Raw genomic sequence first — 19,108 nt, 5'->3', positions numbered from 1 at the left:
TTGCTTTGGGTAGTATAGTCATTTTCACAATATTGATTCTTCCAATCCAAGAACATGGTATATCTCTCCATCTGTTTGTGTCATTTTTGATTTCTTTCATCAGTGTCTTATAGTTTTCTGAGTACAGGTCTTTTACCTCCTTTAGGTAGGTTTATTCCTAGGTATCTTATTCTTTTTGATGCCGTGGTAAATGGTATTGTTTCCTTAATTTCTCTTTCAGATCTTTCATTGTTAGTGCATAGGAATGCAAGAGATTTCTGTGCATTAATTTGTATCCTGCAACTTTACCAAATTCATTGTTGAGCTCTAGTAGTTTTCTGGTGGCATCTTTAGGATTCTCTATGTATAGTATCATGTCATCTGCAAACAGTGACAGTTTTACTTCTTCTTCTCCAATCTTCTTTCCCCATTCCTTTTATTTCTTTTTCTTCTCTGCTGTGGCTAGGACTTCCAAAACTATGTCAAATAATAGTAGCGAGAGTGTCTTGTTCCTGATCTTAGAGGAAATGCTTTCAGGTTTTCACCATTGAGAATGATGTTTGCTGTGGGTTTGTCGTACATGGCCTTTATTATTTTGAGGTAGGTTCCCTCTGTGCCCACTTTCTGGAGAGTTTTTATCATAAATGGGTGTTGAATTTTGTCAAAAGCTTTTTCTGCATCTACTGAGATGATCATATGGTGTTTATTCTTTAGCTTGTTAATATGGTGTATCACATTGATTGATTTGCAGATATTGAAAAATCCTTGCATCCCTGGGATAAATCCCACTTGATCATGGTGTATGATACTTTTAATGTGTTGCTAGATTCTGTCTGCTAGTATTTTGTTGAGTATTTTTGCATCTATATTCATTAATGATATTGGTCTGTAATTTTCTTTTTTTGCAGTATCTCTGTCTGATTTTCATGTCAGGGTGATGGTGGCTTCATAGAATGAGTTTGGGAGTGTTCCTTCCTCTTATCAGCAAGTCTTATTTAAGTCATTTGGGGAAGGATGATTCCTTGCAATAAACTAGTTCCTATTTCCGGAACATGAAGGAGTGGGAAGATTTCTTCAACTCTTACTGTTTTCCACCATTATAGGGCTTGGAAAGTTCAACACTGTCAACTGCACTGGCAATAAAGACCATTAAATTAATATTATATATTATTAACACTTTTTTCAACCTAAAATTCTTTTTAAAAAAATTTTTCCTTTCCCTCCCATTTTCATGTGCCCTAAAAGTATCAGAGGCTCTGATCTGAGACCCAGAATGGTTGAGGGCCTTTAACATGCCTGAGCTAGTTGTGGCAGAGCTCAAACAAGAGGAACCAAGTCTAGGGCTCTTTCAATACCTGCATCTTTATGAAGACTGAAGGAGAAGGCTCTGCTCAAGAGGTCGGATGAATACTTGGCAATGGCAATGGGGGTGGGAATGTCAACTTTGAAATAAAATCCTGAAGACTCAGAAGTTGAGAATAGGTGAGGGAAGTTCATTAAAGAACTGGGGCCTGTGGTCACCTTAACAGGTGACTGTTAGATGCATGTCATTGGTCAACAATATTTATTATTTATCAATATCTACTACATGCTTGGTGTCCCTGTCTTCACAGACCTTACAGTCAAGCAGGGGAGGCCATGCAACAAGTAATTGCAGTAAGTCATGACAAGTGTTATGACAGAGGAAATGACACATCTTGGGAGTGAACAGCAGGAACACCTAACATGCATGGGGTAAGTGAGGTTTCAGATGAACCAAGAATAGGAACTAACCCAGCTCAGAGGATGAAGATGAGAGGAGTGTCCTCCTCGGAGGGATTTCACACAGGAAGATCCAAGGTATGTGAAGTTTGACCTCAGAGGAGACCTAGAACTTGTGCTGACTTGGGCCTGGCCAACTATCCTTAGTATTTGGGAAGCCAGATAGGTATCAGTGAAAAGGGAGTGGTTAAAAATCTGTCCCCCAAAGTGAGAGAGTGGCATGGACTTACATATACTACCAAATGTGAAAAAGATAGCTAGTGGGAAACAGCTGCATAGCACGGGGAGATCAGCTTTTTGACCACCTAGAGGGGTGGGATAGGGAGGGTGGGAGGGAGACGCAAGAGGGAGGGGATATGGGGATATATGTGTATGTATAGCTGATTCACTTTGTTATAAAGCAGAAACTAACACCATGGTAAAGCAATTGTAAAGCAATTATACTCCAATAAAGATGTTTAAAAAAAAAAATCTGTCCCCACCTGCTTCCAGGAGTCTTAGAATTCAGGACTAAGTTGCCCACAGGGTGTGGAGGATTAAACAAAATAACTGAGAAACCTGAGAAGAGCAAATTGTCCCTCCCATTTTTCTAAGCTACCCGGTCAGTTGTGATACACGGCACACTCAGAGCAGGTCAGGACGTTGGCTTCAGTGGTGAATTTTCCACCCTTTCTCGCTCCCTGAACTCTCACTCTCCCCTGCTGGGAGGATGCGGATGGAGGTGAACTTCCTCCCTTCCTTTATCAAAGGTCCTGAGGCTCCCAGTCCCTTTCAGTGTCGGGGTGAGGGTCCTTGACACCTGGCCTACCTTGATTTTCCTCACCTCAACTCCAACTCTCTTCAGCCCTGGAAGGACAGAGCACTTCCACGCCCGAGGACCGGCCTGTTCCAGCCACTACCGCCAGTGAGAGCAGGAGGGAACCGCGTGACTGCAGGGGAGAATCGGAGCACGGGCCGGAGTGAGGGTGGGGCGCCGGGCGCGGCGTCCGCGGTTGGGAGGGCGTGGTGTCGGGGTGGGGGCGTGGTGTCGGGGTGGGGGCGTGGTGTCGGGGCGTGGCCGGCCCCAAAAGGCCGTCCCGCTGTCTTGCTGCCCAGCTGCCAGGCTGCTGGGCCGCTGCTGCTTTGGGGCACCCAGGCTCGGGTAAGGCGGCCTACCCCCGGCTCGGCTCGGGTTCGTCTGTCCCAGGTGGTGGGTCTCTGACGGCCTTAGGCTCGTGCAGCCCTCGGCTTCCCGCCTTCAGGCCGAGGATTTGGATACTGAGGGGCGGGGAAGGAAGGTGAGCGCGTGTAGCAGTTGCTATAATCTCTTTTGCTCCAAGTTCTTGCACGTGGAAAATTCTCTCTTCTACTCTCTCGTCCAGATGTCGCATCAGTAGTGACCGAAGACATGCACCTATCAAATTGGTCCTTTCGACTATGGGGGGGGGTGGTGGGTGGCGGAGGGTAGGTAAGGGCCTTAGCATTCCTGCCTGTAGTCTCCCAGATACTTTTAGAGACCCGCCATTCACTACCGAGAGAGTTTCTTGGGTCTCGGAAATCGGACTTCTCTGGGACTGGAGTCAGTTGAATTCATTAAGTTGAGTCCGGTAGCTGGGGAAATGATCCGGTGGACGCCGGCTGGCGAGGGTGTGACAGTTTGAGACCTGTCGCGTCAGGGGATCTGGTGAAAACTTTCCTTGTTGTGCACCTGCCGCTGAGCCAGCAATAAAGGTTACGGACACAACACTTTTGTCACTTGAAAAGCTGGACGAGGGACAGGAAAATCAAGGGGGTGATGTCTGTATTGACGAAAATCTGGCAAAGATGAAGTGCTAGTAATACTCCCTTGCGGACGGGTGCTTCCTTATTCCGCCTTCCTCATCGATTACAGCATTTCTGTGTTCATTTCTAAACTGTTTCTAAGATGCAAACACAACATTGCTGTATAGCAACCTTAACTTTGTCTTCCTCCCCCTCGCAGTTTTAATGCTAAAAGAGTTCAAGGTCACCTTTGGAGACTAGGTCACATGTTGGGAATTTTCTACCTGAAGAAAGGGGTTTAGAAATTTTTGTTTGTTTCTTTCATACCCATTCCTACCCCCCACCCTCGCTTCTCCTGCCCCGCAACACACAGTGGGTTAGTCTCCACTCTCCTGAATTCTCACCATTTAAAGGCCAGGAGAGAAGAAAGCAGCCTCTTTTGTCATGCATTACTTGCGGTTAACTGGGTCTTGTTCCTTAGCCCTCCTTTAGCTCCTTCAATATTAAAATGCACCAACAGTGTTTTCTGTAAAGAATGCAAAGGGCTGGAGGAGAAAGGGAAACTCTGTCCATGCTACCATCTAGTAAAGTGAATATTATTTTTTAAAAACCGCAAAAATTGGGACTCTGTTGAGTTCCAATATTCTCACTACTTTGGGGGAAGATGTTTTAAAATTATTAATATAATTATTTTATCAATAAAATATCAACTGTTAAGACTCTCTGTGTGTGAAATCTTGCATTAACAGTCTCTATCCAATGAAGTGACTGTTTTAGAAACCTAAGGTTCTAGTTTATAGAGGCCAACTGGAATAGAAGTATATATAAGTTATTAAATAACTCTATGGAACCTTGAAAATAATGGTATTAGGAATATTTCAAAGTTTCAAGATTGCTTCATTCAGATTTATTTGTGGCTTGACAGTTCACTTTTTTTCTGTTATTTAATAGTGTTACAGTATGCAGGCGTCTCTGAGAATGCTAAGAATTCTGTCCATGCATTTTATAGACATTTCTCTGGAGCTCTGCTCTGAATGTATAGTTATTTCTTCCCCAGTCATAACATTTTTAGATTAAATTCTGCTCTAGACTGAGTTGGAGGCAGGGAGATGAGGTAGGGATAAAGACTAAAAGAATATGTCTAAGTTCTCATACCAGACCATCTCTGAAGTCCTTGCAAGTCCCCAGATTAACTCTGGGGTACCAGCAAGTCCTTTAACTTATGTGTGTTATTTTTGTCTTCAAAATAAGAAATTTCTGTTTGGTCTTAAAGGACATTTGGGTCTCTTTGAAGTCTTCTATAAAAAGCAACTCCTCATTTCTAGAGCTAGGTATCACTGCTCTAGAGCAATATCTCGTCTAGTTTGCTCTCATTTCCAAAGGGCTTCCGAACATGTTGGGCAATGCCCCTGCCCCACCTAAGCAAGGTAGTGCAGTGGTTAAGGGCATGAGATTTGGAGACTCCTGAAACTGTCTTGGTTTTCTACCTCTTATCTTGGGCAAGCTATTTATATTCTCCAAGCCTCATTTTCCTCATGTTTAGAATAAAGAAAACAATAATGCTTAGGGTCATTATGAAGATCAAATGAAGTGATGCAAATAATGTAAATAGCAGTGTCTCCAACTTAATAGTTGATAAATGTTAGAAAATCTTTTCCCAACACTGACCTCCTTCCTTTTTTACTTTTAACAAGACAAAATTTCACCTGGAAAAATTAAAGTCCTATATATGAATGTTTAAAGAATAATCAAGTACAGGATGAGGGAGTTGTAATTAATTGAACCAGTCAATCTCATGGTAAATTGAATGTGTGTTTCCTCTGAGTCAGTGGTGAGTTTTAAGGGCCCAGAAAGCTGATAAGATTTTAGGCTGCTTCAATAGGAATAGAATGCATGTTGATGGCCAAGGACATTTTTCTACGTCTGCCTTTTGCTCCTTGTGCAGACAGAGTTACATTCAAGCTGATTTGTCTGGGAGAAGAAAAAAAAAGAGGCAACTCTTGAAGCCATATCACATTCACTTGTAACAAATACATTAATTTTTGACTTCCCCCTCAACATTTTTTTACTTCTTGTTATAGGTAAAACTACCTGCCAGCAAAATGCAAAGGAAAAAGGAAGAGTTTCCTGCCCTCCAAGCATTCATAGTATAGTTCGGGTGACAGGAAGCATTGGATCAGAGTGATCAGAGCTCTGGTAAAGGTAGAACAGGGAAGGCTGGGAGTAGAGGAGTGCTGTGTATCAACCAGGGGAGGCTCAAAGGAGTTAAAGGTGTTAAATTTTAGTTCCCGTTTTGAAGGTTCCATTTTTATAGGAGTTTGCCAGGAAGAAATGATGAGGAAGAGCCTTCTGGGCCAAGGGAGACTTCTGTGTCTTCAAAGGTATAGGGTGAGAGAGTATGACAAATGCAAATCATCACACAGTATCCCTATGCTTGTCTCATCCTTTCCTGGCTACAGGATGTTGGCAAATTGCTTCTCTGAGCTTTAGTTTCCTCAAACATAAAATGAGGGTTGTATATTATTTTACACTGTTAGGTGCTTATTTAATTTTCAAGTCTCTCCCATTAGAATGTCCACCTCACAACTTTGTTGGAAGACTTCGTTGCCTAGAAAACACAAGGCTGTCTGACACACAGGTGACAGTCAACCAGTGTGGTTCCCTCCACCCGTCTTAGTCTCTTGATGAGAGAAAATACAACAGGAATCCAGCCTTGAGTATAGATGGGATTTAGCAATTTCAAGCATATTATAAAAAACAGACCAAGAGGTGTTGTAACTATTCTTGTTGTTTAGAATGAAGTATGAAGCTATTTATACTTTCACCTCCATTACCCCTATTTCCCAACCACTAAAGGCTTACTTTCAACTCCAGCTGTGTTTTTCAGCCTATATTGCCAGACCAGGCTCTGTAAAAGGAGTTCCACCACACTGAGAGTTCTTTGATAGACAAAGGTTAACATTCCTGTGTTTACATGATAAGATCTCAGACCATTTTAGGGCCTGCTTCCTGCTCTAGTCCTTGTTTTCAGTCTGAGCAACTGAGGTGAGGCTTAGAAAAAAAATTTGTGGGGAGGGGATCTGGATAATGTGTTAGCTCTTTTGGAGTACCAAATTGCAAATTGAACATTTGGGGAGGAATTTGTTAGAGGATTTTACCCTCTTGTGATTTTTCTCTGGTATTGTTAGCTCTTAAAATTTTAAATTTGGAAGACTTTGCCTCGACATTCTAACTTAATCATCTTGAATTATCCCTTCTTGTAAACAATGTACACATTTGCTCAACGACTGAATACCTAGAGTTTTCCTGTTTAGGCCCTTTCTCCAAGTGGATTTCAAAAGGAAAGACCTCAGGTAGTTTTCTTGCAAAGTCCTACAGAACATGGAAGATTTCTTTCCATGTTTCGTTCAGACAGCAGTAGATAGAAAAAGAATTTCACTACTTTAAGCTTTAGTCATCGCAGAGAAAAACAGTAGGTTAGGGGCCAGACAAGGCCTGTTTGCTGTGGAAGGCCCAGATTAGGCCCGCCAGGTATTGACATTCTCACTAGGTCATGCAGACCAGGCCCTGAGTAAGAACTTGTTGAGGGAGTTATTCTTTTTGGTCACTCATTCAGTGAATATTGCTTTAATTTTATCAATTGATTTTTATATTTCATTAATTGTGTGGTACATGGGGGATGATGAGATTAAGTTCTTCACCTCAAATGTGAGTAAGAATGTCTTTGGAGAGCAGGTTAAAATTCAGATTTCCAGCCTCCAGTTGAGATTATATGAACCTCAAATGGTGACCAGAGTCAGGCACACAGTAGGTACTTCATAAATATTTGTTAAGTGAACTGACTGCCACTTTCAAAATCACTGTTAAAACAGAATTCATTTTCTGTAGCACATTTCATAATTTTCTCCTCTTTTTTTTTTTGCGGTTTGTGGGCCTCTCACTGTTGTGGCCTCTCCCGTTGCAGAGCACAGGCTCCAGACGCGCAGGCTCAGCGGCCATGGCTCACGGGCCTAGCCGCCCCGCGGCATGTGGGATCTTCCCGGACCGGGTCACGAACTCGTGTCCCCTGCATCGGCAGGCGGACTCTCAACCACTGCGCCACCAGGGAAGCCCATCTCCTCTTTTTTTAAGTGTGAAAAACTCTATACTAATTCTGTATTTCCTCTGGAGGAATAAAATGTATTCAATTGCAATCGTTATTTAGAAATTGAAAATAAAAAAATTTTTAATAGCATCATAATTTTTTTTAGTTAAGAGAAACAGTGACTGTGATTCTTAATAGCCCAATATGCCACAGAGGCACAGACACTTATTTTTGCTCCTCCTGAATCACTGGGAGGTGAGAATTTGAAGCATCTTCTTTATGTGCATTTCAATTTCCTGTTGAACAAAATATACAAAAGAAAGAGCTTCTTTTTTGATTAATTTCAGTGAGAGCACAGAGATAAACTAAGTCAGAGCAACTCTCTTGAATAGCTAATGTCTGTTGCCTGGAGAAAGAGAAAATTATTTTCTGCCCTCCATGTTGATGTGTACAGAACATGTGTTCTGAGTAGCTGCTATTTTCACTGCCTCTTTTTCCAGCTGAAGTGCAACATAAACTATTTTAATTAATATTGTGTCACCAAAAGGGATTGAAATAGCCAATTGAATTCTACCAAGATAGAGTCTTTTGATGAAAACATATCTTTATTGATTGTGGACGAAGAAAATCATTCTTAAAATGAAATCCAGAGAAAAATCATATCCCTCAGAGAAAATTTCTGAGTGGCAGGCCGAGATTAACATCATAAAATTGAATTTGTGCTGCAAGCCTTTGATGTAATCAGCAGCTGGGAGATGGTGTTGCCCTTACTGTGCTCCCTCTGATTGTGGTGAATTATTGTGTGGAATGAAATAAGTGTTTCTTGTGTCCCTCCTCCAAGAAATACAAACAAGGTATTACTAGGTAGTTTCTTGCTAGTTAAAATGGGTTGGATCGATTCCAGGCCTCTCAGGCTCTCATACTCCCATGAACTATAGGAGCTGGGCATTTATTTATGCCCCAAGGACAGAATTTCTTGATATCACCGGACAGGGACTTCTTCAGTCAGTAGAAACCCAACAGAGAAGTGACAAGAGGGATCCCCCCTGCCAGGGACATTTTTTTTTAGAATAAGCAGAAGCCAGGATATGTTAGAAAGGGCTACATTTGCCTGGTTTCTATTGGCCTGTAGCCAGCCAAGCCCTTCCCTGTCTCCCTCAGCTACCGCTTGTGACATACACTGCCTTGAAATCACTGCCATGTGGAAATATCACTTTATACTAGGAATCTTGTTCCATGATGCCAGTGTTACAGTGGGCTTTTTGTTGGTGTTTCTGTATGAAGTCCTGGTGCTTGGAAAACATTCTTGCCCATGCAGGTACTTTCACACGTGTAATGATGTAATGAATAGGTTTTGCAGATTAAGTAGAGAGAATCTATTTATACATTTACCCACAGATTAAAGAGTGATGTGGCACCTTAATCACCCCTGCGGCTGGACCTAAGTTGTTTCTGATTTTTTTTGTTTTTAAATGAGTAAGTGGACTGGCACGACTGTAAACAAGGTAGTGGAGTCATCACTGTGTACTCTCACTCTCAAGTTGTTTGAGAAGTGCGATGATCCTTGAAGTCAGACGAATCTGGGATATAATTCTATTCAAGGGATTTAGATTTATTTACCAAGCCTCCTTTTCGTAATAAGACTAATGGTGGTGTGTCGACCAAATGAGATAATGTATGGGAAAACCCCCAGCACAGCACCATGTCTAGAATGTCTTTTAGTGAACACGAATTGAAAATACTTTGTCTTAAGACTTGGAAAGGATAATTAAGGCACAAGGTGGGGATATGATCTGGAATAAGGGAAAGTAGGGGGAGCCAGGACAAGGAAAATGATGAAAAGAGGTGAGGAAGAGAAATATAAAAAAAAGAGGTAGGATTTGTCTGCTCCTGACAGAAAATCCACAGAGGTGAGAAGAATGGTTGTAAATGGCTCACCTCTTGTGTCTTGAATTAATTCCAGCTGAAATGGGCTGGAAGTCCCAGAAAATATCTTTTTAGAGAACTGAATATTCCAGTAAGGCTAAGTTTCCTTTGGATTATGACCCTCAAGTCCTGTCCCTCCTCTACCACTCCCTCTAAACCACCATGGAACTCTGCACCCATAAGCCTTCTTGATGTAAGTCTGTTTTGGCCACATTTCTGCTCAGATCCTGGAATGTCAGAGGGTGGTCTTAAAGACTTCCTTGGCAGAAGCATCCGTGTTTTGTAGGCAGAGTCAGTAAACACTGGAATCCTGGGTATTAGGGAGCCTTCTCCAAACAGGAGTGTCTACGTAGGTTCATATTCCTGCCTGTAGGAGTGCCTTCTATCTGTTTATTCTGCGAGGAAAGGATTATCATAAAGGCAGTGGACTGACTTCAATGTCAGCCTGTGCTAAAGATGGGAAAAGGGGAATAGATTCAAGGTTAGGGAAGGAGACAACTGGTCCATGGGAAAACGCAGAATTTTTCTAAGAGAGATGCTTAGGTATAATGGATGCACCATCCACAACCATGGGAGCAAAGTGCTCCTTGCTCTTGTACCTCAGGAAAACTCATCACAGTCTACTTTGCATCAGTTATTACCTACCTATGGATTGACTTGTAGCTTGTGAATTCCTAGAGATCAGGAGCCTGTGTTTTTTCATTTTCATTTAGTAGAGCATTTAATAAACACCTGTTGAGTTAATAAATGAGTATATTCTTTCCTCAGGGAACCTATAATGTGGATGGAAAGAAGATTTATTACACAAAAGAAGTAGAGAACAGAATTTGGTATATGACCAATTGTGTGATTCAGAGTAAAGTTTAAGTATCTGTCTCCAGAATTGAGATATGCATTATTAAGATTTATGTTCTTACTTGGAAGAAACAAAATCTGTCAGATGGTATATTAGCTTGCTAGGGCTGCCATAACAAAGTACTGCAAACAGAGTGGCTTAAATGGTAGAAATGTATTGTCTTATGGTTTCAGAGGTTAGAAGTCTGAAATCAAGGTGTCAGCAGAGTTGGTTCCTTCTGTGGGCTGTGAGGAAGAGTCTGTTCCATGCCTCTCTCCTAACTTCTGGTGGTTTGCTGACAATCTTTGGCATTCCTTCTCTTGTAGAAATATCACCCCATCTCTGCCTTCAACTTCACATGGCTCTCTCCTTGTGTGAATCTTTCTCCAAATTTCCCTGTTTTATAAGGATGCCAGTCATACTGGATTAGCCCTAACCCAGTATGACCTCATCTTCACTTAATTAATTACACCTGCAATCACCCTATTTCCAAATCAGGTCATATTCTGATGTATTGGGAGTTAGGACTTCAACATATGAATTTTGGGGTGAGTTCAGTTTAACTCCTAACCCATGGAAAGATGGTAGATTTTGTTCTACTTTGCCAATTTGGTACCTTTGACATTTTATTTTAGTCTCCCCTGCTTAATTCACTGAATAGCTGGGATCTATTGTAAATTGTGATAAACTGAAGGATTATACATGACAAGGATTACACTTATTGTTCTACTATTTACTTAACAGGATTTATACACAAATTTTGAGATTAAAAATGCTTTCTGATAAGAGTGGCTAACATTTATTGAATGTTTACTATCTAATGATTTCCATGGATTAGACCACTTAACTTTCACATCTACCCTATTAGATATTAGATATCTATCTATTAGATAGATATTATTATTTATCTACATTTTATTGATGGGAATCCAATACACAGTTGTAAAGTAACGCACCCGGGAACATACAGTAATAGCGTTGACATTGGAATCCAAGCTGACTAACTCTAGGGCTTCACCACTGGGTACATACTATCTCCTTAGTCTTATTACAGCCAGGTTAGGTAAATATTATTACCATTTTATGGATAAGGAAAACAAAGTTTAAAGTAACTAGGGACTTTCTTGGGTCACAAAACCAGCACATATATAATATTGATAAGTGTATAATATTTGGGATCTGAGTTTAGGTAGTAACTTCCATGGGGAAATCCTTTCTATCTTTGATCTCAAGCTCCAGTTGTGTTTTCTCCCCAAACATTCTTGCATTTACCTTACAAGGCACTCATCATATTGTTGGTGACTCAGGATGTGCTTGTCTTCTTAGAAACCCATGAGCTCCTTGAGGTTCGGAGATTCTTATCTACATTCTTAGAATCTTGCATAGTCTCTAGCACAAAATAGATAATAAACATTTTTAAACAAAATGCATGTAAGTAAAGGTAAAGGAGCCAAAGAAAAGGGAGACCAGTTGAAACACAAGAAATAAAGGTCAATAAAAGGAGTAACTGAGGTGACAGAAGATGAAATTTGGGGTAATGATAAAAATGTTATCATAGGAGATTAGTATGCATATCTTAGAAAAATAAGCTAAAAATAAGGAAAAGATATGATATGTTGAAGTGATGAGAGGAAGTTCTTGTGTAAGTGGCTTGTTTTTCTTGGTTAATTGGAAGGAAGGGTCATCAACTAAGAGTATTGGGGTGTAAGGAGTTGCCTGGGTTGCAGGGAGGTTTATGAGGGGGTAGAAGAAAAGATTTGACTGTGGGACTGGATTAGAGACATGTTTCCCAGTGTGATTTTAGGTAGTACACAACAAACATTTATGTTAATAGACAAGTATTTATTTTAATGTACATTTTGAAAAAAAATCTAACCAGCCTGTCAAGTCCCATGATTTTATATGGTTATTAATCATTAAGATAATTCTAAAGAAATAGTTATATAACAATTTATTTTTAATTGAATACTTAAAATAAAAATAAAATGAGTTAATTTAAAGAAATAGGCAAATTGTTTTACAGATTGTATTTAGATATGGCAAAGAAAAATATGACTCAAGACTGGAAATACGTTTACAGAGTTCATACACGTCAAAACAATTGCCTAATAGTGGGAATACTTAGTTAAAATTAATCATAAAATTACTTTGTCGTATGTACTTTGAGGTCAGGGATTGTGTTTTTCTGTTCTTTGTGTTCTCTGCAGCTCAGCCCACTACCCAGAATACATTTGGTTCTCATTAACTATTCATTGAATTTATTTAAGAGTGGACTACTAGAACAGTGAGACTTTCTGTTCATGTTAAATATCTCTAGGTTAAGAAAAAAAAATGACTTGGACTGTAAATATTCAGAGTTAAATGTAGCATAATTAAAAAGAAAAAAATCCACTTCTTAAAGCCTAAAACTAAGGTTTTAGACAAGAGGATTTGAGTTCCATGAAGTTGTTCATTGACTAAATATAAATAAAAGTGAAGGAGCTCTATTTCCAGAGAAAACCATAATTCGAAAAGATGCATGCACCCCAAAGTTCATTGCAGCACTATTTACAATAGCCAGGACATGGAAGCAACCTAAATGTCCATCGACAGAGGAATGGATAAAGAAGATGTAGTACGTGTACACAATGGAATACTACTCCGCCATAAAAATGAATGAAATAATGCCATTTGCAGCAACATGGATAGACCTAGAGATGAACATACTAAATAAAGTAAGTCAGACAGAGAAAGACAAATATCATATGATATCACTTATATGTGGAATCAAAAAAAATGATACAAATGAACTTATTTATAAAACAGAAATAGACTCACAGACATAGAAAACAAATTTATGGTTACCAAAGGGGAAAGGTTGGGGGGAGGGATAAATTAGGAATTTGGGAGTAATATATACACACTACTATATATAAAATAGATAAACAAGGACCTAGCACAGGGAACCGTACTCAATATTTTATAATAACCTTTATGGGAAAATAGTCTGAAAAAGAATATATATATATAACTGAATCACTTTGCTGTACACCTGAAACTAACACAACATTGTAAATCAACTATACTTCAATAAAAACTAAAATTTTTTCAAAAGTGAAGGAGCCACCCAGAAAGAAATGAGTTTACTTTCTCCTGTTTCTTTTTCTGGCCAAATGCTCATCTGTTCGACATTGTCTGTAAATGGAACACACTTGGCATTAATGGGGCTCTTTTAAATCTGTTGCTCTACAGCTTAATAAACAAGGAGATGGGTCTTCCCTGGTGGCGCAGTGGTTGAGGGTCCGCCTGCCGATGCTGGGGACACGGGTTCGTGCCCCGGTCCAGGAAGATCCCACATGCCACGTGAGCCATGGCCGCTGAGCCTGTGCGTCCGGAGCCTGTGCTCCGCAACGGGAGAGGCCACAACAGTGAGAGGCCTGTGTACCGCAAAAAAAAAAAATAATAATAATAATAAATAAACAAGGCGATGAAATTTGAAGGTAATACTTTGTAATCTTTTACTCACAAGACTGGCAGAGTTGTAAGCTGTGATGGAAACCTCATCCGTGTAGTGATAGGGATGTGATTTCTTGGCTGTTTGGTTTTATACTTGTTCCAGATCACGCGTGTGTGGAGTTCAGAGATTATTTTGCATATCTGTCTAATTCATCCCTTGATCTCTGGGTTATTTTACCACTGACTTTGCCTACCACGGTATTCCCTACCTAAAACACATTACTTTCTAGCATTTCTTAAGTAGCAGTTAATCACTCAATAATAACATTTTTGGAGGAGCTTGGCTTTGATGTTGGTTAGGGGTTAATTCTGAAATTGTCACGCTCCACTGGGTAAACCAGGTGGATTTTTATATGTTATTCAGATATGCCTTGGGCAGCTTATGACTTTATAGAAACAATTTTTTACCTTTTCTAAGGAATGATCTGATTACAATCTGTTGATTAAATAAGACCTTTTGCTTTGGGAGCATCTGCAAACAAACAGGTTTTGGGGGATAGGGCTTCTGCTGAGACTAGATGAGCACAAACCCTTAGGTCCCATGGATGCCTGAAGCTTCCTACTTCATTTCCCGGTTTTAAAGTAGCTCTCATGCTGGCCTACCCTGATACCCAGGTGTGTTTCTCTTCAGCTTACATCTATTCCTTGTTGCTTCATAAAGCCCCGCTTTGTCCTCTCCCAATTTATTGCCACTGACTAGCTAGCTGACATCCAACAAACTGCTTTATTCTAATTTCCAATCTATTTGTTTTTTTCAGCTTCATTAAGGAATAGTTTACATACAATAAGCTACACTCATTTCAAGAGTACAATTTGATGCATGTTAAAACCCCAAGCTTTTTTAACCTAAACTTAAAACGGGGTAACGAAACTTCCTCTGGGCTCAAGATGACCAAGTTATCTTCTTTGAAGGAGAGAATCATGAGGCAATTTATCTGTGTCTCTCACAGTTCCTAAGTATGAGTTTTGAAGAAAGTAAGTAGGATTCCTTTCCACTTAAGAGATGGGATTCAGAGGCCACATAACTGTTAAGAGGCAGATATGAGATTCAAACCCAGATCTGTTTTATTCCAAAGCTTGTATTATGAACTGCTATACTATTTTTACTTTCCTCACAGATGTTTACTTTGGTCAGGAGGTTATTGTCAGAATTCATGGACGGTAAGTGAGGAGTATATCCTTTTTATTTTTTGATTGTCCTCAGTAAAGGGGTTTGACGTTTGTCTTTGTGTTTGAGGCTGGCGAGGCAGACTCAGTGTCAGGGCATGTCCCTGAAGAGAGCTATTTATGACAAGGTAAACAATTCCAGTGTCCAGTAGACACCAGCCACAAAACCCCATTTGCCTCATATTTATTTTTCTGCTAGCCTCAGATCAGACAAGTCAGAGAGATAAAAGCAACTTGTTACAGGGAAGAAGACGAAGGTGAGAAGGAAGATGGGGGCTGTAATGGTGTGTTGTCTTCTCTAGTGCTTTCTCGTAATTATGGAGAAAGGACCAGGAAGCATTAGCACAGCTTTTAGAGACGATGTAGGCCACACTGGTGCCTGAATGGATAAGAGGTTTTATTGTTGTTGTTTTACTTGACTATTTGCTTTTTGTTATTTATTTTTGGTTTTTTATTTTTAAAGAAATACCGACATAAAGACTTTTGCTTAGCCTGTCACTAAGACTCTCTGGTGGGGAAGCCTGGGTTGTCTTTGTCATGGTGTGCAGGAGGAGAGTTCTAGGTGGAGTCTTAAGAGACCAGGTTCCAGTTCTTACTCAGCCACTCTCTACTTGGGTTACTTTGGCCAAGTAAACAATTTTCCTGAGCTTTCATTCTCTTGTCTGTAGAAGGAGGGAGGGGGATGATAGTGATCTTCAAGGCTCCCTTTTGGCTGCAACTTAGGGTCGCCAGTGGCCCTAAGATGCCTATAGCATACCCAGTTCAGTTTGGATTTCAGATAAACAATAAAAAATTTTTATAAGCATGTCCCATAAAAAAGTCAATTTTTAAAATTATAAGCATGTCCCAAATCTTGTCTAGGACATACTTACACTAAAAATATTATTTGTTGTCTTGTATTTTTATTCGCTAAATCTGAGGACCCTAATATTACCTGAAGTTGTTGATTAAAAGATCATCATAGATTTTAGAAGTAATAATAGCATGTACATTTTTAAAAAATTAATCAATTAATTAATTAATTGATTAATTTTTGGCTGTGTTGGGTCTTTGTTGCGTGGGATTTCTCTAGTTGCGGCGAGCAGGGACTACTCTTTACTGTGGTGCACAGGCTTCTCATTGCGGTGGCTTCTCTTGTTGCAGAGCACAGGCTCTAGGTGCACGGGCTTCAGTAGTTGTGGCACGTGGGCTCAGTAGTTGTGGCTCACGGGCTCTAGGGCACGCGGGCTACAGTAGTTGTGGTGCACGGACTTAGTTGCTCCACGGCATGTGCGATCTTCCCAGACCAGGGCTAGAACCCGTGTCTCCTGCATTGGCAGGCAGATTCTTAACCACTGCACCACCAGGGAAGCCAGCATGTACATTTTTATGGCCAAATGTTCTAGTATAAGTTCACAGGAGTTTTGAGAAAAGAAACTGTAGTGACAGTATTCTAAAAGAATGGAAGGAAATCTCACACTGAGAAAGGCATTGCTAGAAAGTGATAGTCACATTGTCTGCCCACAGTGTAAAATTACAGTGATTCATTTCCTCATTCATTCATTCAATAAACATTTACTGAATGACAATTATGAACAAAGAATTATGATAAGCATTTTCTGTAGAGACTCACCTCTTTTCACATCAGTTCTGCAAGGTAATTATTTTTCCCATTTTGTAGTTGAGAAAACTGAGGATCAAGGAATATTTGCTAGCTATTAATGGAGGAAAAAGACCAAGATTTTTATGACTCCTTCTATTATATTCTCTTGCCTCTTTTCACAATAAAATATATTTTGAATTAAATTAATGGAGATGGTGGTATGCTGGATAGAACCTAATGATCAACCTAGAATCAGAAACTTTGTATTTCTATCCACCTGAGTGGAACACAAAAAAGGGAAATGGAGGAGTTACTTTCCCCAGAACGTAAGTTCTAACAGAACAAGAAGACTCTCTAGTTCTTCCAGGAAAATCACATCACCTTTCCTTCAATTCCTCATCAGCACTATAAGAGTTTACTGCCTCATTCTAGGGCTTCCCTGGTGGCTCAGTGGTTGAGAGTCCGCCTGCCGATGCAGGGGACGCGGGTTCGTGTCACGGTCCGGGAAGATCCCACATGCCGCGGAGCGGCTATGCCCGTGAGCCATGGCCGCTGAGCCTGTGCGTCCGGAGCCTGTGCTCTGCAACGGGAGAGGCCGCAACAGTGAGAGGCCCGCGTACCAGAAAAAAAAAAAAAAAAAAGGAAGGGGGGAAATCATAATGATCTTATTGAATATGGCTTTTTCTAGAAAGGAAAAATATCTACAAACTTCATGTATTTTGAATGACTAAATACCATTTGCAAGTAACAGTCTGAAACCTTCTCTCTTATTCAGAAAAACAAAATGTGGAAATTATAAAAATGAACATTTGACTTTGTTAACCATAAAAGGTAGGAAATCCAAGCATTATGTCACGAATGCAATTTTGGTCTTTTTTGATATGTACCTAAATTTCAATCTATATTTAAATGTATAACATTAAAATAACACATCTAAATTTAATATTATGTCTTTTATTCTTAGGTATAAATTGAATTTGTCTTTATATATAATTAAATTGTATCAAAACCAGCTTTATAATACCTACTTTAATAATTACTAGATCTAAAATAATGATTTTTCTTAAAATTATTTTTCATTATACTATTCAAAAATAACAAAATAATAAATATGTATATGAAAGGGGTTCTGAGAGACTATTTTTGAAGAAAGGGACAAAAATCAAAAGGATGGGAAAGCTGATGGAACACCAGCTATCCCTTATAGGTCACACCTCACTCTTATCTGCATAGCACTTATACATGTCCAGAGCATTGTACTGTGATGTTACATAGTAATAAAGCCACTTCGGAAAAATTGGGGATATATATATACAGCTACATAATTGAGTAATTCATTTACATAGGTATTCTACCTGCAGGCTGTGAGCTTCCTGAAGGCCATTTATCTCATTCTAAGAATTCATTGTGATATTTTGGTAGGCTGCAGTCAAAAACTTGTGTAGAAATTATCTGAAAGTCACTTAAGAGTAAAGTTTGTATGTGTGTATTATGTGTGTGTTTATATAATTATTTTGATAGCTATATTGATTATATAATAAATATTGATCATATTCCTTATATAAGTAACAAAATACAATATCAGAATCTAAAATGTTGTACTTAGTGCTGTGACTTGGTACTGTGACTAGATCCAAATGAGGGAAATTTATTTGACCTTTATAATATAGTCTGTAATTTTATCCCTGTCTGTGGAAATGTTTCTTTTTTAATGTCCATTTTTTTCCCTCCAATGGAACTGTTTATTTTAAATTGTTTTCAATTAAGCCAGATTTAGAAATCATTTAAGGGTCTGCAAACATCTATCCATAGTTTTGTTTTAGACATTCCAAAATATCATTCAGGCACTCAAATTTGGAATATAATTATAAATTGAGGGCTGTGTTAGAGGTTTATAATCCCTTTTCAAAGATTTTACAACTTGTCTAGACATATAATTATTTGAAATGGGACAGTATACTTCTGTCAAAGGCATGACTTTCTTCTCCACATCACAGACTTTTCCTCTAGCTTAAAGATTCTACAATAGACTGTTTTTTCCTTTGAGGTTTATTTATTTTAATTTATTCATTTTATTTTTGGCTGTGTTGGGTCTTTGTTGCTGCTTGTGGGCTTTCTCTAGTTGCGGCCTGCGTGCTTCTCATTGCAGTGGCTTCTCTCGTTGCGGAGCAGGGGCTCTAGGTGCGCGGGCTTCAGTAGTTGTGGCGCACGGGCTTAGTTGCTCTGGGGCATATGGGATCTTCCCGGACCAGGGCTAGAACCCATGTCCCCTGCATTGGCAGGCAGGTTCTTAACCACTGTGCCACGAGGGAAGCCCCTGAGGTTTATTTTTGATTAGACATTTCTGGGGAATTGTACAGGGTCTCAGAAAACATGGATTTACTCTCTCTCTCCTGTTGATAGCAAAGCACCAAGTTTCTGGGGCTAATTTTAAAATTTTTCTGCCAAAAAAAAAAAAAGAGAGAGAGAGAGAAAGTCTGAAAAACGTGACTTCTGAGATGTGCAACCTTTTAATCTGTTACTTATTCTCACTGTACTC

Source organism: Pseudorca crassidens, chromosome 1 (assembly GCF_039906515.1).
Source record: "Pseudorca crassidens isolate mPseCra1 chromosome 1, mPseCra1.hap1, whole genome shotgun sequence".
Taxonomy (NCBI): domain Eukaryota; kingdom Metazoa; phylum Chordata; class Mammalia; order Artiodactyla; family Delphinidae; genus Pseudorca; species Pseudorca crassidens.
The sequence above is the reverse complement of the archived record's forward strand: the minus strand, read 5'-3'. Positions refer to the sequence as shown.